This window comes from Chiloscyllium plagiosum, chromosome 9 (genome assembly GCF_004010195.1).
Source record: "Chiloscyllium plagiosum isolate BGI_BamShark_2017 chromosome 9, ASM401019v2, whole genome shotgun sequence".
Taxonomy (NCBI): domain Eukaryota; kingdom Metazoa; phylum Chordata; class Chondrichthyes; order Orectolobiformes; family Hemiscylliidae; genus Chiloscyllium; species Chiloscyllium plagiosum.
The window spans coordinates 59,465,887-59,492,520 of record NC_057718.1 but is presented as its reverse complement, the minus strand read 5'-3'; the positions used below and the strand labels follow the sequence as shown (position 1 = coordinate 59,492,520).

At 41.1% G+C, this 26,634-nt stretch overlaps 1 long non-coding RNA gene across 1 annotated transcript; it reads left to right on the top strand.

Annotated features, from left to right (window-relative positions):
* The first annotated feature begins 9,492 nt into the window (after positions 1-9,492).
* On the top strand, positions 9,493-22,570 carry LOC122553229. The gene is made up of 3 exons (XR_006312652.1): positions 9,493-9,768; positions 13,362-13,526; positions 22,111-22,570. It is a non-coding gene; the product is annotated as an uncharacterized LOC122553229 (long non-coding RNA).
* The last annotated feature ends 4,064 nt before the right edge of the window (positions 22,571-26,634 follow it).

The following is a 26,634-nucleotide window of genomic DNA, read 5'->3' as shown; positions in this document are numbered from 1 at the left end:
CATTATTTAACTATGAGGCCGAGCAGTGAGAGTCCAAAACTATTCAACCATGGAAGGCACTACAACCAAGCCAAACCAGCCCTCAGATAATGGACTTGTATACCCAGACCAGCAGCAGTGATTATCTCGTTCAGAAGCACTGATGCCAATTGTAAGAGCCCAGCTGCTACCTTGGGTTGGGATCAGCACACACTGGAAACTGAACCTAGCTTTTAATCACATTGTACTTTGTACTGATCCATCACTGAGGAATCTTCGTTTCATCATTTTGAGATCACTATGAAAGTTCTCCCACTTGGATGATGTTACTTTGTGAAGAGCCGTGGGCACCCAGGAAAAGACAGCATAGACTAGTTTTCAGTTTTCTTTCCAGGATATGCACAGATGCTCCGCTAGAGTTGTATCAGCCATACAGGGGAAAAGACAAAATGGAAATTCACTTGCCTTGCATCATTTCTCCTCTCTCTCCAAAAGGAGATTAAAAGAAAAATTGTAAGGCCGTGTAGCATAAACTCTACTGTGCTAAATAACTGATTTCCCTACACATAAGCATTGAGTTAGAATAGTCGATGTTTATCTAGCAGATGAAATTTATTCAAGCTTTTACAATTAATTTTGGTATTGGTATTAAGGAGTTTAAGGCATATACTTGGACGTAAAAGGTGGAGGTCAGTGGAATGCATGCACAAAGAAGTCCTTGCCGAAATTGATCTTTGCTACAAAAAAAATTAACACAAGCAGATGGTGAGATGCTTACAATTTATTTATGAGGTAGGTACTTAGCTCTTACCTATACACAAAGTAACTTTAATTACAGAGCCCAGTGGGGCACTGCAGAAATACATTCACCTTGGTAAGTAGATGCCTGTTAGCAACATGGTAATCCAGTGAGTTTGCTTTGCGCTTTTTCTGTTTGTCAGTGATAGAATGGAAATTGTTTGCAATGAGGCAAGTACTTGCCTGCAGTTTGTGCTACTGTCAGGTCAGGGGGAAGGTTACCTAATAATTTATGAAATGTCCTTTCCAAACTTGGAGGCCGTTCCACTCCACATTTTAGACAAGCCTCACAGACATTTATTTCCTGATTACTTCCTAGTCTCTGGAAAATTTTATCTAAATTCAATTTCATAAAGTATTTGAGTTGTTTGTTTGGCTGAAAATGTTGAATGAATGGGAGTTTTGATTGTGACTTGATTTTATTCATGGAGGGTCATTTCCACAGCAAGTGGCTGGAGGAGAAGTTGGGGGACATCTGCAGCTAATTTCATTGCAGGCTAAGCAATTTCCATTTTTTTTTTCACAGCATTGAGGTAACCCTATGTAATCTATGCATGCAATTATTTGGCATGTTTCTGTGGTCTCCCTGAATTGGTCAGCTACTGGTTCTCAGAATCTGGTATAGGAATCTGGTATAGCTGAATGGTCTCCCATTGCGCTGTATAGTTCTGTGATCCACCGTGGGGAATATTCCTCAGACATATTCTCTTCCTTACTTGCACAGTTATTACAATCTCCACAGCTATATTGTTATAGCATTCAGTGTATAAGAATATTGAGCCCCATTTACTGTTGAATACAAAGTTTACTGCTGGTACAAAGTTGGAATTTCCAGTAATTACAGTAACTCTTCAACATCCATTGTTCATGTAGTATTAGGCATAAGTCGAGAGTGTGGTGCTGGAAAAGCACAGCAGGTCAGGCAGCATCCGAGGAACAGGAGAATCGACAATTCAGACATAAGCCCTTCATCAGGCCTTATTCCTAATGAAGGGCATATGCCTAAAACGTCAATTCTCCTGTTCCTCGAACCCTGCCTGAGTTGCTGTGCTTTTCCAGCACCACTTTCTCAACTCTGATCTCCAGCATCTGCAGTCCTCACTTTCTCCTAGTATTAGGCATAACTTAATAGAATACAGCGTGTTGATAAAACTAACAATGAAGACAATTACAGAGACAGATCTTATTTGATTAAGTAAGACTGATACTTTTCACTTTTGGGTGAGGTACAATTTGTAATGAGTTATTTAATACTTCATTTATAATGCAAACAGAAATACTTTCCATTCTGATGCAACTTGCTTCACCATTCAAAGCTTAAAGCCTTAAGCAGTTCACAAAAGAAGCTAAATACTCACAGCTTTGCAATCATTGGCAGTCTATTTCAAACTACTTCAGGTGGAAAATGGAATTGTCTGGATCGATCACAACAGGCAGTAGTATAAATACACCATCAGTCATATTGAAAGTTGGGTTCAATATCTCCCACTGGTTTACATTGTTAGTTGATCACAATTGTTCTCTTTCTAAAATATACATGATTTTTCTATCGAAGATGAAACTGTAGGGCCTTATTAATATATGGTAGCATGCCATGCTGATGCATTTTTATTTAATTAAAAATATAATCCTTCTGATTACATTCTGTATGTTTGAAAAGGGCACTAACAATAATGATTTGAATGTGCACACTATGCAACATTTTTGTGCTAATTAATTGGCACCAACCAAGGCACCTTCAACTTGCATAAATTTTGAAAATGAGGACCCAGAGGATAAAACAGTGCCACATGTGCCAAGATGCTTCAGAAAATAAAAGTGCTGCTCGCAAGGGAAGGGGCAATCACGCTATATGGGCTTTACATCATTTTTAATATGATTTTTGAAAAGGTAACTAGCTAGCTTTGTGGCAAAATAGTGAACTGGAAGAGGAATTTGCAAAAATCAATGGTTAATTTAACACCTTCAAACAAAAACCAAATGAAATATATTTTCATTTCTAGATTTTAAAAATCCAAATGCAAATTATTTAGCTCCTGACCTAGCCCAATTGCAAACATAATCTACAAGACTTTATTGATTTTACAAAATCAAATTCAATGTTTCATGAATGAGCTTCACCTTCAAAGAGAATGAACACATCAGCTGTTGAATACTGAGGGTGGTCTTTTGTCTTGTACTAGACTGGCCATTAATGACTTACTTGAGTTCTGACTAGGGTAATCTCTGGACTGCATGGAGCATATTGTTGGGTTTTCGTTAACTGTTGTTAGCAGATGTTAAATCAATTTGTTGAGCTAAGTTGCCCCAGCCTCCAGAAGAGTTACCCTGTTTAAGGTGAGTGCTTTGAAGATTCAATTCCTAGTGATAGATATTCCAGTTCCTCTTCAGAGGTTAGATAGTTAGGAGAAAGTGAGGACTGCAGATGCTGGAGATCAGAGCTGAAAAATGTGTTGCTGGAAAAGCGCAGCAGGTCAGGCAGCATCCAAGGAGCAGGAGAATCGATGTTTCGGGCATAAGCCCTTCTTCAGAGGTTAGATAGTTGACAGTTTATGCAATTAGAGTCATAGAGTCATAGAGATTTACAGCATGGAAACAGACCCTCCAATCCAACCTGTCCATCCCAACCAGCTATCCTAAATTAATCCAGTCCCATTTGCCAGCACTTGGCACATATCCCTCTAAACCCTTCCTATTCATATGCCCATCCAGATGTCTTTTACCACTTCCTCTGGCAGTTCATTCCATACATGTACCACCCTCTATGTGAAAAAATTGTCCTTTATGTCCTTTTTACATCTTTCCCCTCTCACCCGAAACTTATGCTCTCCAGTTCTAAACTCCCCCACCCCAGGGAAAAGACTTTGTCTATTTACCCTATCCATTCATCTCATGATTTTATAAACATTGGCTCATAACTCAATGGAGATTCATTTCTAGTGATAATTTCCAGTCTCTTGTGCGACTGTGGAAGTGTGGTGCCGGAAAAGCACGTCAGGCAAGTTCTAGAAAGCAGGAGAGCCAGCATTTCGAGCATGAGCTCCTCATCAGGAATGGGGGGAGGGAGGGAGATGGACAGGTAGAACAGTTCAAGAAGGTGGTGCTGAGTTGGATGGTAGGGTCTGGCATAAGGTAGGGGCAGGGGAAATAAGGAAACTGGTGAAATCTACATTGATCCTATGTGGTTGGAAGGTCCAAGGCAGAAGATGAGGTGTTCATCCTTCAGGCGTTGGGTGGCTAGAGTTTGGCAGTGTAGGAGGCCAAGTAACTTCCACACACATCATCTACAGTGACCGTTTCTCTCAATATGGTCTCCTCTACATTGGGGAGACAGAACGCTAACTTGCAGAACATTTCAGAAACAATCTCTGGGACACACACATTAAACAATCTGACAGCCCTGTGGCCAAATACTTTAAGTCATCCTTCTACACCACCAAGGACATGCAAGTCCTGGGCCTCCTCCACATCCAAACTCTAACCACCCAACACCTGGAGGAAGAACGCCTCATCTTCTGAGTTGGGACCCTCCAACCACATGGGATCAATGTGGGTTTCACCAGTTTCCTCATTTCCCCTCCCCTACCTTATCCCAGATCCAATCCTCCACTTGGCATCACCGTCTTGAATTGTCTTACCTGTCCAAATCCCTTCCCACCTATCAGCTGCACCATCCTCTCCGACCTATCACCATCGCCCACTCCTTCATCTACCTATCGCATTCCCAGCTACCTTCCCCCCAACCCTACCCCACCTCCCATTTATCTCTCAGCTCCTTGGGCTCCCCACATTCCTGACAAAGAGCTTATGCTCGAAACGTCAACTCTCCTGTACCTTGGATGCTGCCTGACCAGCTGTGCTTTTCCAGCACCACACTTTTCGACACTGATCTCCAGTACCTGCAATCCTCACTTTCTCCTCTTTTGTGCTACTGTTAAATCCAGGGATATTTTGGCCCAATTCCACACACTTGCACAGTTTTAAAATCAAATCCAATGGCCCTAGTTGTTTTTAAAATGTATTCACAGGATGTGGGTTCCACTGGCTCGGCCAGCATTTATTACCCATCCCTAATTGCCCAGTGGGCAGTTAAAAGTCAAACACATTGCGATGGGTCTGAAGTTATATGTAGGCCATTCCAGGTGAGGACTGCAGTTTACTTCCCTGAAGGACATTTGTGAACCAGATGGGGTTTGATCAGTTCATGGTCATCATTAGACTCTTAATTCTAGACTTTTATTGAATTCAAACTTCACCATCTGCCGTGGTGGGGTTCAAACACAGGTCCCCAGAACATTACGTGAGTCTCTGGAATAATCGATGAAGATAATACCACCATGTCAGTGCCTCCTCAGCTGAGATTAGATCCCCTACAGTATAGAAACAGACTGTTTGGCCCAATAAGTCCACACCCACCCCTCCAAGGGATAACCCACCCAGACCCATTCCCCTACCCTCTATTTTCCTCTGACTTAACACTATGGGCAATTTAGCATGGCCAATTCACCTGGCTTGTGAGGAAACCCATGCAGACATGGGGAGAACACACAAACTCCACACAGACAGTTGCCCGAGGCTAGGACCAAACCCGGGTCCCTGATGCTGTGAGGCAGCAGTGCTAACCACTGAGCTACTGTGCTGTGAGCTTAGAAGCAGTCTGCCTGTGAATGTATTCTGTCTTCAAAACCTTCAAAGTTTTTTTCTTCTGCTTTGATAAAAATAAGAAAAAAAACACCTCTGCCTCTGACACCATTTGTCATCCGGTGTACATGAATTATGAATTATGGTAAAATTATATTTCCCTCATATCAAATCAAACTCCATGTAGTAGAAATTTGCAGTGTGAATGCAAGATATTGTCTGTGCATTCTAAACAAATTTCCTGGATCATGCAGGAAACAGTTCTTTAAGTTCTTTCCAAATACAATTTGTTGATATTTTTGTCACTTGCCTGTTTTATGTCATTAGGGTCATGAATGTCAGTTTGGCTTTTGCTATGACTCACTGGGAAAGTGCACTATAAATCAAGCTCTACTCTTCCGGGAAGTGTCACAAAAGTCAAAGAAAAATTAAAACATACAAAGTTTCCAAATTTACCTGACTTTCAGTCCCAGATTTGTAAAAAGCATGAATCATGTTTCTGTATCAAATAAGTACCACTATTTTTACAAATAACTAGACTGTACCTACACATAAACAATAATATGATTAAAATACTCTAACCCCTTATAAACATCCCATTACACGCACACTAATCAACAAACAAACAGGATAAAATAGGTTGTGGACAAAGGGGAAAGTCTGAAAAGCCAGTTCAGTAGTCTTTGTTCTCAGGCTCTGTTGCTGAGATGATCCTTAAGACTGTTCTGCTGGCCAGCATATTATTTCAGGCACCTCTCTCTGGATGTATCACTGGTTGATAAAAGACACAAGCTGGCCAGCTGACTCTGCTACATCAGTTAAAATTCAGGGTTTACAAAAATGGTTACAAGAAAGATAAATTTACTTGCTTTAGGTTCACAGTGAACTTTGACTGCAACGAACAGAGAAACTTCTCCTGAACTGGGGAAGAACAGCATTTCTTCTCTCTGTAACTTTGTTCTCTGTAACTTGCTCCCAGCGTTAAGATCTTAAGTTACTTGAGAACTAATCACACGGTTGTTAGCAGGCAGACAGGTCTCTGTCATTGATAACTGGTCCATAGACCAATCAACGTCTTGTAGCCAGGAAAATCTTCATCTGTATAACCCCTTGGTTCCAAACTGTCTGTAACTCAAACTTGCCATACAACTTGTCCAAACAGCTTTTACATGGTGACTGCCTTGGGTGTCAGGTTACTTGCTTTTCAAAACATCCTTTCAAACATTTGTTTTAATACTGCTCTTTCTCATTTCAGTTCACAGTCAAAAATATGCAAAATAAAAAGATACAGTCCTTACACTTTCTCTGATGTGAGTCAGGAGCTGGTGATTTCATGCCTCAAGCCAGCACAGTATGAGGGACATGTGCATTGTCAGTCAGATTATTGAGCCAAACGTATTTAGACAAAACCAAAAAAAAATTAATAATAATATTCAGGGAAAGGCAGAAAGGTTTCCAAAGGTTTGAACCAATATTCTGCCTTCAATTAATACCACTAATACACGACTCATTCATTTAAAAAAGAATTACTTATTCTCAGGATATTGGCAAACCTAGTTTATTCCCCAATTTAGCTGCCCTGGGAGAGTGATAATGGTCTTTCTTCATGAATATTTTGAGTCCTATCACTGATGGTGCTCCAACCATAATGTTAGGTGGAAACATCCAGGGTAATGAATTATCAAGCAAGGAATGGCAATATATACCCAAATTTGCATGGCATGTGACTAAGTCATGGATTTGGAGCTAGTACTGTTTCTACAACATTGCTGGTCCTTTCCTTCCTGATGATCAAAATCACAGGATTGGGATATGTACAACAATGAGTGGTGTGGTACGTCCTGGAGATAGTATGTGCTGTAGACAGTGTCTTGACAGTGGAAAATGAATGCTGATTAGGATTTTTTGGGCTTGCTGTCTGTAGACCTTTGCTGTAGATAAATTGGCAATTACTTTTTGTCTTCAAAAGTAGCTGGAGGTATGGTGGTTCAGTGGTTAGCACTGCTGCCTCACAGTACCAGGGATTTGGGTTTGATTCCCCCTTGGGTGACTGTGTGTGTGGAGTTTGCACATTTTCCCCATGGGTATGCTCTGGTTTCCTTCCACAGTCCAAAAATATTTGGGTTAGGTGGATTGGCCATGATAATTTGCCCATAATGTCCAGGGATTAGCCTGGGAAATGTGGGGTTGCAGGAATAGGTTGGGTCTGGGTGGGATGCTGCTCAGAGGATTGGCATAGACTTGATGGGCTGAATGGCCTGCTTCCACACTGGAGGGATTCTATAATTGAGAATGATATACCTCAAAAGTAATTCATTGGTTAGGAAGTACTTTGGAACAGCCTGATTATTTTACTGGATGACAAATCAATGCACTTTCCTCCCCGAGTCTTAATAAATGATTGAAATAGGATTCCATTATTTTACACTTTATTAGAAGACCTCATTAGTAGTTTCTTGTTCCTTAGTGACTGTGTGCTTAAAGGACACTTCCAGGAGAATCAACAAAGGATCATGAACAGAGTTAATAACTGTTATGAAGGCGTTCAGGCTTGCTACTGGCTCAAGTAAACAACACAATAGCAGCAGCTATACTGAAATAAATGTTGCAATGGACCTAGCGTCTTTGGGAGTGTGTTCTCAGACATTTGTTATTGATCAAGAAATGCTTACTCACATCATGACGGCAAGTTGTTACTTTAGCAGACCAGAGCAATGACTTCGTACTCAACGCAATGTCAGACTACAATACATTTCAAGTTTATGACACAATTGTGATCTTAATTCCTTTCCACAGTTTTGAAAGCTGTCAATACATTTCACAAAACCATCACAAATCTATCATGCTTATCAAGTGGCAAGAACAAGAAGCCAATTGGGAGGTGCTGAAATGTGGGAAATCAAAATATTATGAAGGCATTGCTAAAACGGAAATGGACAGTTCCTCTGGGATGTTAAATGGATGGCAATAACATTTTGTAAGTATATTCTATGTGACAGATGCAAACACAACAAAGATTTCTGGATTTTAGGGGTTTCTCAAATCGTGACCCAAAGTTGTGTTGTTTTAACATAAGAACATATGAGATAGGAGAGGGAAAACACTACTTAGCTGTCCCTTATATCCCTTGATTCCCTGTATGATGACAAATTTTCTATCTCAATACATTTGATGATGGCCAACTACAACTCTCTAGGACAGAGAAGTTGAAAGAGTCATAAACGTTTTAGTAAGGAGATATTTCCTCAAAGACCTTTCCTCCAGGTTCCCCAGCCAGGAGAAACATCCGTCACTGTATTCCTTTTCTGCCTTCATCTTGAATGTTTCAATGAGATAATTTCTCATTCTTTTTTAACATCAGGGAATATAGACCCAGTCCACTCAGTCTCTCAATATAGGAAGACCCTCTCATTGCCAGTGACCAGTTTAGTACCTGTTCTCTGTACAGCCTCCAATGCAAGCATGTATTTCTTTAAATATGGAGAGTAAGAGATGTACACAGTATTTCAAGTATGGTCTCTTCAAAATCATTAGAATTGTGGCAAGACTTCTTTATCCTTATATTCCAATCTCCTTGTAAAAAAGAACATTCCATTTTCTTTCCCTTTGTTTCACATTCCTGCATGCTAACTTTTGAGTTCCATGTACAAAGATATTTAAGTTTTTCTTTAACTTTAATATTACTAATTAATCATTCCTCATTGCACAATACTAGATCTAAAACAATTTACCTCCCGAGTAGACTATATCTTCTATAATGTTGCTGTATATTTGATTGTGGACTGAAATGGAAAAAAGACTGCTTTAAACTCAAGGATTATGAAAGGAATTGCTGCACTTTTAAAAAATAACAGGTGGCTGAAAATCATTGCAAGCTGTGTTTGTACTGCTGCTTTGTTCAAACCATAGGGGTGGCTCTTTGCAAACTGGCTGGCATCAGGAGTTTTGCACAAAGTGAGATTTGGCAGGAAACAGTTTACTAATTGATTTGTGGGATTGTGATCAGCTGTGGGTGACAAAGGCCATCGGCCCGACAACAACTATCTGATTGGCTCCTAAATAGCTGAACATTTTGTAGATGTGCACAATAAGCTGTCAGACAGCTCCAAGGGCAGACGGTGTCTCTTTCTCCACAGTAAAGTACCCAAAGCCTGAAGAAAAACAAATTTATTTTCTCTCGGCAGTTGCTGAAAACTGTAGCCTTAAACCAGTAACTAAGAGACTTTGCAGTTTGTGTACTAATCATCTGTGCCTCCTGCAGATAAGTGAAGAGAACTTGAAGAAAAGAGGTTGAAGAACAGAAAATTCTGGCAAGCAAAACTATCATCGTAGTGGACAATGTGGACTGAGGTAATTGAAATGCTTCGCCAGCACTTTTTCCACTTCATAAATAACATCATTTTTTTGTCTGTTTGTTATGTGTGGGGTAGATGGTTGTAAGTGGATTAGACATGAATGAGTAGACTTTATGCCATCAGTTTATATTTGTTTACCTGTGGTTACAACCAATGTTTTTGTAATAAATGGACACTCTTGTTAAGTACAGAAACATGGATGATATTTTCTGTTAGACTGCTTCTAGCTGACAGGAAAATTGGGAACTTAAAGTACTTTTGATAAAATCTATTCCTTTGTGATGACTTTGGGAATAATGGGGCTTGATTTGCCCCAGTGATCCTTGATACTAGTTTATTGCATAGCATAAAGAATAACGTGCTCTGGAATGTGGGTGAAAGGTGAATATGTTGCAGGGAGATATCTGGAAAGCATATAAGGTACCACAGCAAATATATTGCAGAATATAAATACTCAGGGTGTCAAGAGTAATGTATTGACGCAGGGAAAGATTGGCTAATGGTTTGCACTCCGTAATTTGCTGATTTTGTTTGGTAGTTTGATCACCCCCAGATCCCTAATTCTAGACACTGGTCTTATTTAGGGAAGGTGAAATGAAGAAGGCAGTAGACAAGTATTACAGGGCAAAAGAATCTCTGTTTTTTAACAATAGAAAAGTTAAGTATAACACAAGAAATAAAGGTAAATGCAATAAACAGTAAAATTAATACAATTAGTTATACATAGGACAATAATACTATTAAATATACAATTAGCTACATTAACCACTATTAGAACTTAAAGCAAGGTTTGAATCACAGAAACTTTAATCAGGCTTCCTACTCTTGGAGTCCCATTCACTGTCATGACTTACCTTCCCCTCCCTGATAGCTAGGTTGGAAACTTTAGGATCTTGAGAATTTCAGCTCACCAATGAGGAAAATGTGATTTTGAAGTACAGCTGACTGTTCCTGCTTGCTGTACCAGGTGTCTGGATTCAGACTGCATAGGCCTTCAGTCTGCGTTGAGTCCACTGATGTGGCAAATTGAGTAGTGGATCTATTGGTTAAGTGCTCGGTTTTCCTTGCTTTCTGCTGGTTTAACAGGCCCAGTTTTCACCTCAGGATGTGTCTGAGGCCTTGTGGTGTTGGTCAGGTCAGTGGCTTTTGGAGTTCATTGGTGCTTGGACCTTCTGCTTGTGGTCAGTTGCCGTTGTTTCCCTAATTCGGAACAGGCCTGTGTTGGTAGCTCTTGGAATTGTTCTTGGGAATTGTTGCTGGGATCTCTCCTGGGGATTGCTGCCTCAGGTGAGTTTGGGGCCTGCAAGTATACAGATTTCAGGCTCCTTATCTTCGTGACAAATCTGTGCTTGTCCTCATGTTACTGGTGTTCCTTTCGAAGTCAATTGGTTTCCTGATCGTTCCCTAGAAAACACAAAAAACATAGAACAGAGCCTTGCCCTTCACTTGCCCTCAGGCTTGGCCACATATTAGAGCAATCCAACAGCTCACACCTTACACTAACTGTAGTCCTGAACTCTAAGTGAACTATATACTCACAACTGTACAATGTTATCTGTCTCCAGATGGCAGGGTTAGAACCTGACGGTCTGTACCTCCTATGGCCTCTGGGCAGCCATTATACTGGGGACCTCAGGATCCTCAGCCTCTGGGCTTCGAAGTTTCTCCACGGGAATGGCCCCTCTTTATGGGGCCATTCCCCTGTCCCAGACTACAGGTGGACTGCTCTGGCTTGAGGGGGTCTTGGCTGCCCCTAGCTCTGTGGGCCTATGGGACCATGGTTTCCTCTGGGGTCTCTCCACTGTCTGTGGCTACTGCCTGGCTTGTGGTGTCCCATCACTGTCTGGGGCAGGTGTACACTTCCTGCCACCTCTGGGCAGCACATACACCAGAGAGCATGGTGTCTTCAGCTTCAGAGCCCAGAGTGTTCACTTCAGTACTCCCCCTTTCTAATGGGGAACCCTCCCAAGCCCCAAACTATGGGTGAGCTAACCTGCCCTGCGAGGCAGTTCATCAGCTCTGGTCCTGCAGCCTGTAGAACTATGGCTTCCCCCGAGGACTCTCCACAGTCTGGGGTCATTGCCTGGTTGCCCTTTTGTATGGGCCCTCTGCAATCTCTCCCCAGTCAGCGTTCCCTGGACGGGGTTAAGGATGAGATCCTGTGTGTGGACTGTCTTCAGGTCTGGAGCCAGAGCTACCCTTGTACCCCTTCTTCACACCCCCTCTATCCCTGGTTGTTGCTGTCCAGCCTGAGCCCCTCAAATCCAAGAAGGTGTGTATATATATATGGGCACCTTCCTTGGCCGTGGCTTGTTTACTAGTGCGAGGTTTCTCCTGTGACCTGTAGGGCATTATCTACCCGGAAGTTTCCAGGTTCTCTTCCTCGATGGCTACAAATTTACTCGGGGGTGTGCTGTCAGCTGAGAGGGCCTTGTACAGCCTGCTGTCCAGGAGAACAGCATCAACTTGGCCATCTCCACATTATCACAGCTACTTATTTCTCCCCCTTTCCACTTCCATGAAGTTTACAGACGAGTCCTCTTTAGACATCACATTATACAGGTGTGCTGTGTTCCATGTGGGGACATGAAATGACTCTCTGGATTTCCCCTGCTCCTGACCAAGCCAGGGCACGCCATACTTGCGCAACTGAACTGGGCACGTGGGCCCTGGCCCCAACACTTCCCAGCCTGGCCCTGTGGCCCCATCTACCTTAACTTCTCTTCCTGCATTTTTACTTGTTTCCCCAGACAGGTATTCTCCCTTTCAGTGCCTGTTCACTTTCCTAAGCTTCAGTAATTTGACACCGCAGGTAATCCCACTTGTTTCTGAATCTTTTCTCTGCTTGCCACCTCTCTCACTGCAGGTCTGCATCCAGCATTTCTTCTACCCTGGTCCTCCTGCTCGAGCCTGCCTCTGACTCCCTTAACTATGCCTTCAGTTCCCTAACTTTCCTAACCAGTATCCAGATCTGTCGCTGAAGGCAGTGGAGCCAGATTGCCTTCTTTGTGGAGGGTTTATGCTCCTTGCTGTCAGCCACCGGGGCTGCTGCCTACCCCAGACGCTCAGCTCTCAAGAGATCCAGGTCCCACTTCTTTGATATTTTTACCTTTTTAAACAGATCCTTTCCTTCATCAGAGACTTTGGTTCTAAAATATCCTCTACCACATCACATTCCTCTGCCGGTGTCCTGCAGTGGTCACCATTCTGTAGGGTTCTGGTTTACAAACAGTAATTTGCTGATTTTAGGTGGTTCAAATCACCCCCAGATCCCTGGTTCAAAATACTGGACTTATTTAGGGAAGGTGAAATGAAGAAAGCAGTCGACAGGTGTTTCAGGGCAAAAGAATCTCTGCATTTATTTACAATATAAAAGTATAATACAAGAAATAAAAGGCAAATGCAATAAACAGTGAAATTAATACAATCAATTACACAAAGGACAGTAATGCTATTAAATGTACAATTAGCTACATTAAACACTATTTGAATTTAAAACAGGAGTTTTAATCACAAACTTTAATCAAACTTCCTACCCTTGGGATCCCATACACTGTCACCATCTGCCTTCCCCTCCCTGCTAACTAGGTCGGAAACTTTGGTGTCTCCGAAGTTTCAGCTCACCACTGAGGAAAACGCGATTTTGAAGTACTACTGGCTGTTCCCACTTGCCATACCCGGTATCTGGATGAAGACTTCGGACTGTGTAGGCCTTCAGTCTGTGTTGAGTCCAACATGTAGTGGATCTATCAGGTATGTACTTGGTTTTCCTTACTTTCTGTTGCTTTTGCGCGCCCGATGTCCACCTCCAGCTGTATTTGAGGCCCCATGGTGTTGGTCAGGTTGGTGGTCTTTGAAGTTTGTCACTCCTTGGATCTGCTGGTTGTGATCAAGTGTCATTGGTTCCCCTGGTATGGAGCAGACCTGTGTGGGTAGCTCTTGGAAATACTGTTGGAATCCTCCTTTTGGAGATAGCTGTTGGAAATGGATGCTGGAATTAGCTATTGGAATTCTTCTTCTGGAGATCTTTCTTTGGAATGTTTCTGGGGATAGCTCTTTGTGATTCCTCTTCTGGAAATAGCTTCTTGGAACACACCCAGAGATTGCTGCCTCAGGTGAGGTTGGGCCTACAATTATACTGATTGTAGGCCCGTTCTCTTCGCCCCAAATCTGTGCTTGGCATTGTGTTATTAGTGTTCAGTTGGTTTACTGAACATTAATAACATGTGTGAATGGATTTTGATTTAAGTTGAATGTTCGATAGTAGACCCCATACTAACTGTGCCGGGTAGCCTGAGGCATAAAAGTTAGTTTTGGTGTTAGGTTTGGTTGATTGTTCTCTTAGAGTGGAGTTGTAAATTGGAATTGCAGGCTGAAAATCATTCTGGCTCTGTTGTGTGTTTGCCGCCTGAGCCCGAGATTTTGTCCAGTATTTTAGATGATGGGGATTTTTGCTCCATCCTACACTAATAAAGAGGAAACAAAGGAGGTATAAGTCGAAGAAATTTCAGTGGATACTCCATGCAGTCAGATATAATAAACTCGCAAATGTGTTCTTTTCATTATGATTCTGTGCATGGACCTTGCTCTGTGTTGCACAACTAACATTAAACTTTTTGTCCCTTCTTGTCTGACACTGCATTACAACTGTCGTAAAAACGGATGAGCAGTATCCATCAACTGATTATTATACCTGAGGCCACTCAGATTACAAATGGTTTTTAAAATTACAAAAACTGACCTAAAATAGCTGCTGTGACTATCTAGACAGATTTAGGTAAGTCCAGGGAACTGACACAGAATGTTAATACTTTTTTTATTCATTCATGGGACATGGATGCTACATTTATTGTCTATTCCCAACTGCCCTTGAGAAGTTGATGGTGATCTTTCTTCTTGAACTGTGCCCTCCTTTTGATGTCGGTACACCTTCAATGTTGATGGGGAGGGATTTCAGGAATTTGACCCAGCAAATTGAAGGAGCAGCAATATATTCCCAAGTCAGGATGGCGAGTGGTCTGGAGGGAAGTTGCAGGTGTTGGTGGTGGTGGTGGTCCATGTATGTGCTTCTCTTGCTTTCTGACCAGGAACAACAGGGAGGTGATGGCCTAGCAGTGTTATTGCTGAACTGCTAATTCAGTGACCCAGGTATTGTTCTGGGCATCTCGGTTCAAATCCCATCACAGGAGATGGTGCAATTTGAATTTGATAAAAATCTGGTATTAGGAGTCTAATGATGACCATGAAACCAATGTTGATTTTTGGAAAAACCCACCTCATTTACTAAAGTCCTTCCAGCCAGAAACCACCAAACTTACCTGATGTGGCCTACGTGCGACCACAGAGGCACAAAAATGTGGTTGCCATCTCAGCCATCCATTAGGGATGGGCCGTAAATGCTGGCCAACCAGCGATGCACTCTATGAATGAATAAAAAAAGACAAAACGTGGTTCAAAAGACCTAGAGGGAGCAGTAAAACCCTTGATGGTTGGGGTGACCATGGAATTCATTCAAATTAATTCAGCAGGAGCAGCAAAGAGTGAGATCCAGAAAGCTAAGATGGGGCTGTAAACATGTTCAGGAAAGATTGCTGAAAGGTCACAAGGCTTGAAATCCAGCCTAAAGTTTCAGAAATAGTCAGGACAGATCCCAAAAGGGTTAAAAGTTCCCGACCCAGGTCAGTAACCAAAAAAGAGAACCAGAAGGTGCAAGGGAAGCTGACAAAGAATGACAGGCTAGAGCCAGCGATCTGGTTATCAAGTGGCTTCATGATAAGATTACAAAAGACTTTGTGGAGCTATCAAAAACGTGATGAGGAAATGCAGACAAAGCCTCACTTAATGTAAGGGTCACAGACATGCAGAGCAGATGCTGAACAATCACTTGATAGCTACCCTTTTAGCAGTAAGCAAATTTTAAAATAAAAGCCATGGGATACTCAATATTCCATGTTTGTGAGTTAAACACAGAATTACCCATTGAGGAATCCAAGAAACAGGACTCTAACTTGGGACCTCACCGGTCAAATCTGGTTGCAACAAAGTTTAAATGGGCCATTCCGAACCATTAAACATCATTGAACTTCTTCCGACAACGCTGTGCCTTCTTCTGGACATTTGAAAGTGCACTAAGCTAGGTAGGCAACCTCAGAGCAGGCTGGCAGAGTTCTTCATCCCCTCCCCCACTCACCTATTGTACTTTATGCTACTTTCTCCCCACCCCCACCCTCCTCTCATTTATCTCTCCACCCTTCAGGCACTCTGCCTGTATTCCTGATGAAGGGCTTTTGCCCGAAACGTCGATTTTTCTGTGCTTGTGGCCTCCGCTGCCAATCTATGGAAAAGGACAGCCCCCCCTGTGCAACAACACAAACACCAGGACCTCCAGGTTGCTGCCCACAACATGAGGTTCCAATATCCACTTATCTGCAATGTCTGGGGCAAATATCGCATATTGTGCAGGACAGCTTCGGAATGAAAGACTTGCCCAGATGCAGAATGGCTGTTTAACGATGGTGCCAATGCCAGGGATACTGGTCCATTACAGAATATTCTCGCACTGGTGGGTTCTAGGTATGGCAAGTGATACAATCAGGCTAGCATCAGATGAGAAGATCACCATTGGGATGGGGTAAGTAGATGATGAGGTGAGCTTGAGATGTTGCTCACTAGGCCTCATTGAGAGAAACTCTCCATGAAACATGATGCAGTTGACAAATTGCCAAGAAGCATAAGATTCAGCCCCTATCTCTCTCAACCTTGACATCAATGCCCAGCAAAAATACAAATTCGGATAACAGCCATTCACTGAGATTGCAATTTGTTTCAAATGGACCAGCCTAAGACTTTATGGCTAGTTTAGGGTTTAAGTAGTTGCTTGATCATGCTTTTCAACTTTGGTGCCATCAATGAGGTACCAGCGTAATGAATGTTTGGGAGAAGTAGAATAAATAATGGAACAACTTCTGAGTTTCTGTATTTAACTTCTCACGATGCATAGTATTATTGTTCAATTTATTCCATAATAACAGCGAGAACACTAATAACTTCATATTACTCCTACTGCAAAAGTCAGGCCATTAAGCAGTCTGGACACAAGTGCAAGTTTTGAATGGGCTGAACCAGCTTGAAAACTGATATAACCCATTACTAAACCTACTTCTTTTGCAGTTCCATTTAAATTTATGGGAGTGCCAATGTACAGCCTTCAAATACAGGTGGCAGATCTATAATGTCAGTTTTATGCCAAACCTTAGAATGCAACATGTATCAAGAAAAGTGCCACAATTGCTGTAGAAACAGGTGGCTGGAACAGCTAACGTTTCAAACCCTTCCCAGTATGTTTTGGTTTTGCCAACCCAATGCATGAAGTAATGAAGATCACAGAAGGGCCTGTATTCTATTTGCCTCTCTTTCGGTCAGAAGGTAATGATGCAAAGATGAGTAGATTTTAAGAACTAGGCAATTGAAGGTGGTTGGGAAAAGCATAACCTCTGTAAATGCTAAATATCTCTGAAAGTGTCACTGATTTAATTTCTCAGATTCTGGCATTTGTACAAAGGTACAACAGTCATCCCCATGAAGAGAGACGATTTTTCATGATTAATGGATTCCAAATGTACAGTCAGTTCATCTTCAGTACAAAGTGAATGCATTAACATTCTACAGTGCCTGCAATTGCCCATCTTTATCACTGAACACACTACTGTAGAATCCCTGTACGGTTCAGTGCTGCCTTGTTGCACTGACAAGCTTTTACATTATCTCATCATTGAGGCCAAGACTAATCAAAGGAATATTACACACTGACAGGTGCATTCATTCTGTCAATTAAATCAGATGGTTAAGTCAAAATTTGCCCCAAATCTCTCTTGTTTGTGATATCCATAATGGCACTCCTTGGCTGAAGTTCAGTGACAATTGGCAGCAGGCCAAATGCATATAGAGTTGTTTTCCTGTATTTTGCCAGCAAATTTCCAGGAGCATGTGGTACTAAACGCAGATGTTGCAAGGGATGCTCTGTAACAAACTCTTAAACATCAACAACAATTCATTGATGTCCTTTTTAACAATAGTTAATGGCCTGCCCAGACATATGTTCCTGAAAAAGGTAATAATTTGAACAAATTAAAGTAATTCATTCATGTAGTTTTGTTGCTCTGTATTGAAATAGTAACTTTAATAAAGCAATTGTCTTAAATTTACAGAAAGGGTGGTTAGTTTACCATGTCCATATAGGTGGATTCAGAGTTGGAGATGCAGTCGGGTGACAACGAAATTTTGGTAAACCGTGTTGGATAGGAATATTCCCATCTCCTTGCATTTGCTGGTCACTTCTGTGCACTGACAGCAGCCCATCCAACAGTGGTCAGAAGCCAATGGTTCATGCAGCAATCAACAGGCATTTTCTGAGGGCAGAGCACTTTCACTACAAGAAATTTCTTTTCACACTATTACAAGCTTTTTTTTTTTTTTAGACCTTTTTTTCAGTAGTGTCTTCAGTTTGTCAACTCACAGCAGAGTGCAGAGTTGGAGATTGAGCACCATGAAACTAATACGTAATCTGCATACAAAAGGAACAAATCAGCAAGGGTGAGGTTATCTGCTCTTGGACGCTTGCATTTGTAAGATCACCTCCTGGAGAATGATCTGGAGATGAATATCAAGGACAGCACTGGTGGTGAGGAAACGGTTGCCATTTTGTCATTGCACTTCATCTCACCCTACCTCGTCCCTTTCAGCTCAGCAGCTCTGTCTCCATTTGCAGACTCAGTGAAGGATGCCTGCTGCTCATGCCAGCCCACAGCCTGAATCACTTTTCTAATCCTCAGTCTGTCTCCATCCCAAAATGGTCAGCAGGTTTGCCCATTTAATTGGATACCTCCTGGAAGATTGAATTGAGAGTTCTGTCATTGCAACAAAAGGGTTTACACCTTGAATCTGGTCTGACGTTCAAGAAATGAGCCCTTTATCTCTCAAAAATGCTTGTAATACTGTGAAAAGGAATTTCAGCTAAAATATAGAACTGTTGTCCTAATAAAGAGAAAGCCAAACAATAGCCTTCCACTTCGTTCTCATTGTGTGTAAGTGAATGTTATTAATTCCTTGCGGCCTTGAACTGTTCCCTGAATGTTGTACTTTTATCTTTTTTCTTGGAATTATTCATAAATATTTTAGTTTTCTTAAGTTTTTAAAGTGGTTTTGTATTGTACAAAGTACCTGCAGTGCAACCTTTCATACCCAATGTAAGTATCATACAATGAGACTTAAATAATTGTGCAACTGAATGAAGAGCTACACTTCCTTCACTTTGTTCCAGAAACACAGCTCTACAAAATATCAAAAGAACACTATTCATATTTTGATTCTTGAATTTATCGCTAGGGGCAAAATAATTACCCATGTATGATTTTCCATAGAGACAGCAAATTGATGGTCAGAGAGGTGGTTCATTGTTTCAGTAAGGATTCCAGGAAGGCTGTCAACGCTAAATGGTTTGGAGGAGCTGGTTCCAGAATGGAGTGGACAAAGTTAAAAATCACTCAACACCAGGTCAGAATCCAACAGGTTTATTTGGAAGCACTAGCTTATGAAGCATTGTTTCTTCATCAGCTGGTTGTCACTTGATGAAGAAGCAGCACTTCGAAAGCTAGTGCTTCCAAATAAACCTGCTGGACTATAACCTGGTGTTGAGTGATTTTTAACAAAGCTAAATAGAGCAGCAGGCTGTGGGAAAGTAAGAGGGCGCATCATCGTAGAGCTAGTATCTCTCTAATATTTATAAATTAGTCATTGAAAAATAGTTTCATGACCCGGCCAACCAGTTTTGGGGAGGGGATGGGGAAGAGTAAAAAGTGAGGAGTCCATCGAAAGGGTCCTCTGCAGCTGCTCTTGCACACGGGCTGGTTGGGGTGAGAGGGGTCTTCAAACCTGGTCAGAGTGCCAGCCCTCTGGCCTCTCACTGGATACTATCCTCCAAGCACCTAACCTGCTGGGAAACTGGAAGCAGACTGGAAAATTCCAAATGGCCTCTTTTACTTGGCCCAAATTGTGCTATTAATGTAATCAGGAATCATATCAGAAATCAGCCCAGATTGTGCAGGTGTATAGCCCCTCCCAGTCCAATTTTGCAGATATGACCTATAGATGGGATGCATGGTACTTTCCTGGAAGACCAAAGTTAGCCTTATGTGTTATTTGCCACATAGGGAAAGGAAGGTTTGAATTAGACTGGATGGGCTGGGACTTTTTTTTGCTGGAGCATGGGAGGTTGAGAGGCGACCTTACCAAAGTTTATAAAATATTGAGGGGTATACCTAGGGCTTTTTTCCCCTAGGATGGGGTATTTTAAGACTAGGGGGCACATTTTTAAGGTGGGAGGAAAGAGAATTAAAAAGATACGAGGGGCAAATTTTTCACACCGAGGGTGGTTCATAGATGGAATGAATTTCCTGAGGAAGTGGTGGATGTAGGTACAATTACAATGTTTAAAAGACGTTTGGATAAGTACATGAATAGGAAAGGATTGGAGGGATATGGGCCAGGAGCAGGCAGGTAGGACTAGTTTAGGTTGGGATTATGTTCAGCATGGACTGGTTGAACCACAGGGTCTGTTCCCATGCTATATGACTCTAAATGTTTGTATGTGCCATTGTTTAAGTGTTGTTTGAGGTAGTTTGCCACTATCAATCTTCCTTTGCTTGTGCTTTATCTTTGGCCTATCTCGTGATTATTAGTGAAGGATACACAACTGGAGAGTATCTACAGAATATGCACTGTGCTTAGATAACAAAAAGGTTTGCTACAAAATAATAATAAGTACAGCTACATTTGGGAAGCATAAATACTCACAAGTTAGGAAGCAGCAAAGGTATCTCTGCTCTCTCCATACGTAAAAATAGAACTTATCACAGATTGTGTGTGACATCACAAAAATGGACAGAGCCAATGTAACATTAACCCCTTCAGGGCCATCATCTTATATAACAGAATGGAGTTCGGGAAAAGTCAGTGGGGTTGATTTTCAACCTCACCCTCCTTGTGTACCAGGTTTGGCTCAGGGAAGTTTATATTTGCCTATCAGAAAAATTGTAATGTATAAATTGATGTTTTGGCATTCAGTAGCACGGTGTAAAGAACCCCAACTAACAGCACCAAGATAAAAGAAAAAATGATTTATATTTATATAGTGCCGTTGACAACCCATAAAGTCCTGGAATGCTTTACAACCAGTGAAGTGTCAGTGCTGTGGTTAAGTAGGATATCCAGTTGCCATGGCATTGTCTGTAAACTGCAATATGATTATGACAAATAATCTGTTTTTTAGTGATGTTAGCTAATGAATAAATATTGGCAAGAAAACGGAGGAGAAATCCCCAAATCTTGCAAGAATAGCACCATGGAATCTTATACATTCTTCAGAGATAGCAAAACGATACCAGCTTTAATGTCAGACTTTCCATACACAAGTCTTGCTGAAACAAGTTGAATTTGTAATCATCTGTATCATATTGTATCTGATATCCATGCCATGTCTTGCATGATCACATGTGGTGACATGTTAAAATGTTTACTTGCACTGGACCTATAGCACAGCTTAGACCCACTCTGATGAACGTTTTGATTTAGAATAACGTAGAACAAAATAGAATGTTGATTCAATCCCAGTGTCTGACAAGTTAATTTTTAAACTGTGTTATCTAAATCGTTGCTTTTATTAAAATACCTTTTTATTTTCTCCAGCTTTCTCTTCTCTCCTATCAAATGGATCTTGAAAGGTCCTGAAAGGCTTTATACTAAAACATATTAAAGAAATTCTGTGACATAACATATGGTACAATAAATAGATATTCTGACCTCAAAGATTCCTAGAAAGGTAAAATGAACTAGTTTGTATTCCTGAGTTTCCTGAACAACACTCTTGAATTTTTTGAGCTTCGATTTTAACAAAGCCCTTCTGACAGGAAGGTTCCTGCTCACAATGCACTGTTTCCTGTTACCAGCTGAACTGAGCAGTTTTAAAATTTGGAACAGATTCCTGTCCCAGACTGGCAGGGACATCGTGGGTACTTTAAAATCTGAGTCGTGTAAGACACTTAGACCACAATGTCATTTTAGCTGAAACCTCAGGAGCCTTGCCCAGTATCTGACACCCCCTCCAATTAAAAAAAGATGCATTTGATCACGACTGAGATGGTGTTTAAAGGGCTGTTCAATCACAAGTAAATAGATAATAGGAGCTTTTGCGTGTTTTCCAGGAATGATTCTAGTCTCTGCATTGCTTCTTTTGCACTTTAGTTTGGTCATGACGCAATTTGTTGTCTGCTTATTATTATAGGTGGTTTTATTGCTGATTCCATTGAGTTGGAGGAATACTTAGAGAAGAAGGGGCCTGACAAAGCAGACGGCATTTTCTAAATTGGCTGGAATATAAGCTATTTGCTCACCTTCTGCGCTGGAGACTAGTGTGGGATAGAGAGCTGTGGCAACAAAGTGGAATGATAATATTTGTTTGTGTTAAAATAAATACATTTTTGTGTTGGAAATATGATTTTATTTGAATTTCAAGCACAATGCAGCGTGATCATTAATCCCACAAAGAAGGGAACATTTGGAGGCCTTAATTACTTGTGACAAGACATATGACATATTAGATTCTGTAGACCACACCTTATAGGTGAATGAGACCAAAAAGATATATCCATACTTTAAATAGATTTTAGCACAGACTTGGCAAAAACATTTGTGTTTGGGAGAGTTATAAGGATATTGAGGCGGTTGGAAAGACAGCCTGTCGTTCAAATGGGACTGAAGCTCAGGAATTTAAAACAGCATACAACTCCTCTCTTAGGTCTTTACTTAAGGGGTTGTTAATCTTTTACAAATTGCCCATTTACAGTGTGCTCTGAGGAAGACAACCCATTTATCTTCTAATGTAATATCTCGATTTTATTCAATTTTGCATTGATACAAATAGGTTATTTTAATTTTGCCTGAAAGAATGGTAAAAACATTTGCCAATTTCACAGATAAAAACAGAAATTGCTGGAGAAACTCAGCTAGTCTGGCAGCATCTGTGAAGAAAAAACAGCATTAATGTTTTGAGTCTAATGACCCTTCATCAGAAGTGATAGCAGCTAGGAAAAGGTAGCATTTATGCTGTGCTGAAAGCAACCTATTTCATGACAGGACCTGGGATGGAGTGATAATAGACATGGGATACATGAAATCAACAATGATAGGGTCCCTCTGGTCCTCAATTTCTATCTCACCAGTCTCCATATCCAAGGAATCATAAGCTGCCATTTCATCCACCTCCAATGGGATACCATCACCAGACATATATTCCCCTTCCCTTCCTTGTCAGCATTCTGCAGGGACTGTTCCCTGCAGGACACCTTAGTCCACTACTCCTCTACTCCTAAACCTCCCCAGAGCACCTTCCTCTGCAATTGCAGAAGGTGTAAGATTTGCCTGTTTACTTCCTATCTCCCCACTATCCAAGAGTCCAGATTCTTCATTCAGATTAAGTAGTAATTTATGTGCACTCACTCAATCTAGTCTACTGTGTTTGCTGCTCACAATGTGGTCTCCTCTACACTGAGAAGATGTAACATAGACTGAGGGACAGCTTTGCAGAACACCTACGCTCTGTCTGTAATAAGGACCCTGAGCTTCCAATCATCTGCCACTTCAATACACTATCTTTGTTCCCTGTCCACAATTTCTGTCTCAGATGTGCTGCAGTGCTCCAGCAAAGCTCAATGCAGGCTGGGATAACAGTCTTCCGCTTGGGATCTTCCAATCTTCAGGATTCAATATCGAGTTTAACCATTTTAGGATCTGATCGCCTCCTTTCATGATGAATACCCAGCCCAACATTCAGGCCCGATTGTGAAATGAGTTGCTTTCAGTGCAGCTTTTCTTCTTCCCTAGCTTGCTGTCAACAACCCCTTTGTCTGTCCACTTTATTTCTCTCTCTCTCTCTCTCTCTCTCTCTCCTCACAACACTCACACTCTCACACACACATTCTGTGGGTTTCTTCTCCAACTATCCATTCACTCCTCCACCAACCCTCCATCACCATCCTGTCATCAGTTTAAATATCCCCTTTTCCTAGGGACTATCAGTTCCAGAGAAGGGTCACGGACTCAACGCTAATGCTGTTCCTTTCTTCACAGGCACTGCCAGACCAATTGAGTTTCTCCAGCAATTCTAGCCTTTGTTTGTTTCAGATCAACATCCACAGTTCTTTGTTTTATTTTTAAGTCAAATTCATCAGTCATAGTGCAATATTTATGGCTAGATCAATTAATGCTATGACTCCAATTATACAATTTGACAAAACCTTCTGCATTTGACTTTCTTAATGGGTGATCCTCCATATCAAAAGCATATGGAAGGTATATGAAACCAAAAGTTACATAAGGAAATCATTCAGTGCAGGTCCTATACCAAATAACTGGATGTGGATTGAGCTTCATCCAAAGCATGATCCTTATTAATGGAATCTGGCCATTGTAAATGCAGATCTTCAGAACCAAGCAATAGCCTCTTTACATAGAACAGTACAGCATAGGAATGGGCCCCTCGGCTTATTTAGTTGTTTAGTTTAAGATGATAGATGTACTACTGAATCTGTAGAGGATGTTCTAAACCTGTATGTAGCAACATTTATATCTCTCTGCAAGTACATAGGGGGTTTTCACTGTGGGCAAAGTGGTGGAGGCCATGGTTTATCTTGACTTGTATAAGGAGTACAATTCTTGCTGTGGAAGATCAAAATCTGCATTCAGCAGATGAGTCTTGTCAAAAGAAATTAACCTTTTGTAGATCTTGCTTGAGAATATTTGTCTAAATGGGGTGCGAAGATGAGAGTTAGTAGGCCGATTAAACAGGTCACCCTGAGTAGTAATTAAGAATTTGAGTAAAGGATAGACTCATTCGTCCAAGAAGGAAAGGAATGAGAAATGAATCCAGAGTTTCTTGCATGACTAAGATGTCTTATCTGGAATATTGATTAATTGATTGGACATATTGATGTGTCTTGGACTGTCTGGAAAGAATCCTTCACAAAACAAAGGAGACTAGTTGATGCAGGGAAAATGTTGCAGTTGCAAAGAACACAAGATGCTCAACAGGTATCCCTAAGTCTACAATACTTTCAGAGAGAGGTCATGTGACCCAGTTTGTGCATGTAATAGAGCTGAAATTGAAGGGGGAATTCCAGAAGGCCACTATATTTAAATGTGAGTCTGATGAAGTGGAGATCTGCTCACAGGCTTACAGATGAAGAGTGGATGGTGACTTACCAGATAGTGTGCTGCCCAAACCATCATCAGGAGAGATTAAGGATAGACCATGAAATACCTACAGCAGAAGGTAGGATCTGAAAGAATCAAGCATGTGTAAGTCAAAGGTTTTACTGGCCTGGTCTTCACAAGGATATGTTATGGTTTTGTAAAATGTACCATACATGCCAAGTTGTGCGAAAGCTGTAACCTGCAAACAAACTGACACCTCCAGTTCCCATACTATTTTTGAGGATCCATTTGGTACGTTTTTGGTAGACCATGTGGGATCATTGCATCTCAAGATGTGGGACACCAGTATTTCCTCACTTTTGTGGCTACTTGTCTTCCCAAAGATCAATCCCTTGAGAACAATTTCTGCCAAGGTAGGGAAGGTAGGAAACTTAACTGAGTATGAATTACTGATTGAGATCCAGTTAGATCAAGGTTCCAATTTTATGTCTAAAATTTTGCAGGAAGTCATATCTGGGTGTAACATAATTAAAAATCTCAGCATACCATTCACAAATCCAAGGGTCTTTAGAATGATATAATCAAACCCTCTAAACGATGATCAGGGCAAACTATCATGAATATCCCCAAATTCTTTTTGTTTGCCACTCAGGGCATACTGAATGAGTCCAGCAGTTTCAGTCCTTTTGAATTAATTTATGGACATATTGTAAGAGGCCCTTGAAGTTAGTTAAAGGCAAGTATTGGGAACAGAGCAACAAACTTTCTTTAATAAAGAAAGCAAAGTGTTGTGAATACTGGAAATCTGAAATTTAAACAAAAACCAAAAATACTGGTGAAAATCAGATATGACAGCATCGTGGAGAGAGAAACAGAGAGTTAATATTTCATGTCCAGTAAGACGTCTTCAGATGAATCTTCCATGTTGGATTACAAATCCATGTTCTGGGAGTAGCTCGTCAAGAGGCAGACAAGTTACTCTGGAACCCTTTAAAGCTTCATGAACAACTATGAAGAAATGGGTGCACAAGCATGACGAGAACTGTACATTTCAACCAGGTGTTGATGTATTTGTATCACTGCCTTGGTAGGGTGCAAGTAAAAGATTCATATAGAGTGGTCAAAAGGTTTAGCAAAGTAAAATTATTTAGATGACACTCCAGAAAAAGAATCAACTGTGACAGAAAGCAATGTCACTGTTTAGAGGGATACAGATGATGAGGCAGAAGGAAGCCGAAATAATTCCCAACTTGAACTTCCTATAATCTTGTTAACTAACACAGAACTCTTAGGAAAGGTGAATACCATCCTATCATATTCAGATGGAGGACAGTGAGTAACCTTAACATGATCGCCACAATAAGGAGTATGTCAAGATAAACCAAAGAGCCATACATGAAGTGGATGTAGGAAAATCTTCTGTAAAACAGTATAACCATCTAATCAAAACAGCTGGAGTTTCACAATCATATTAATGCTTAAGCCTTCAATCAGATTCTACATAGACTACAGAAAGGTGTATACAGTAACAAATGTAGATTCCTATAGAACTCCTTGTTTGGAAGATTGTATTGATAGAGTTGGCACTGCCACATTT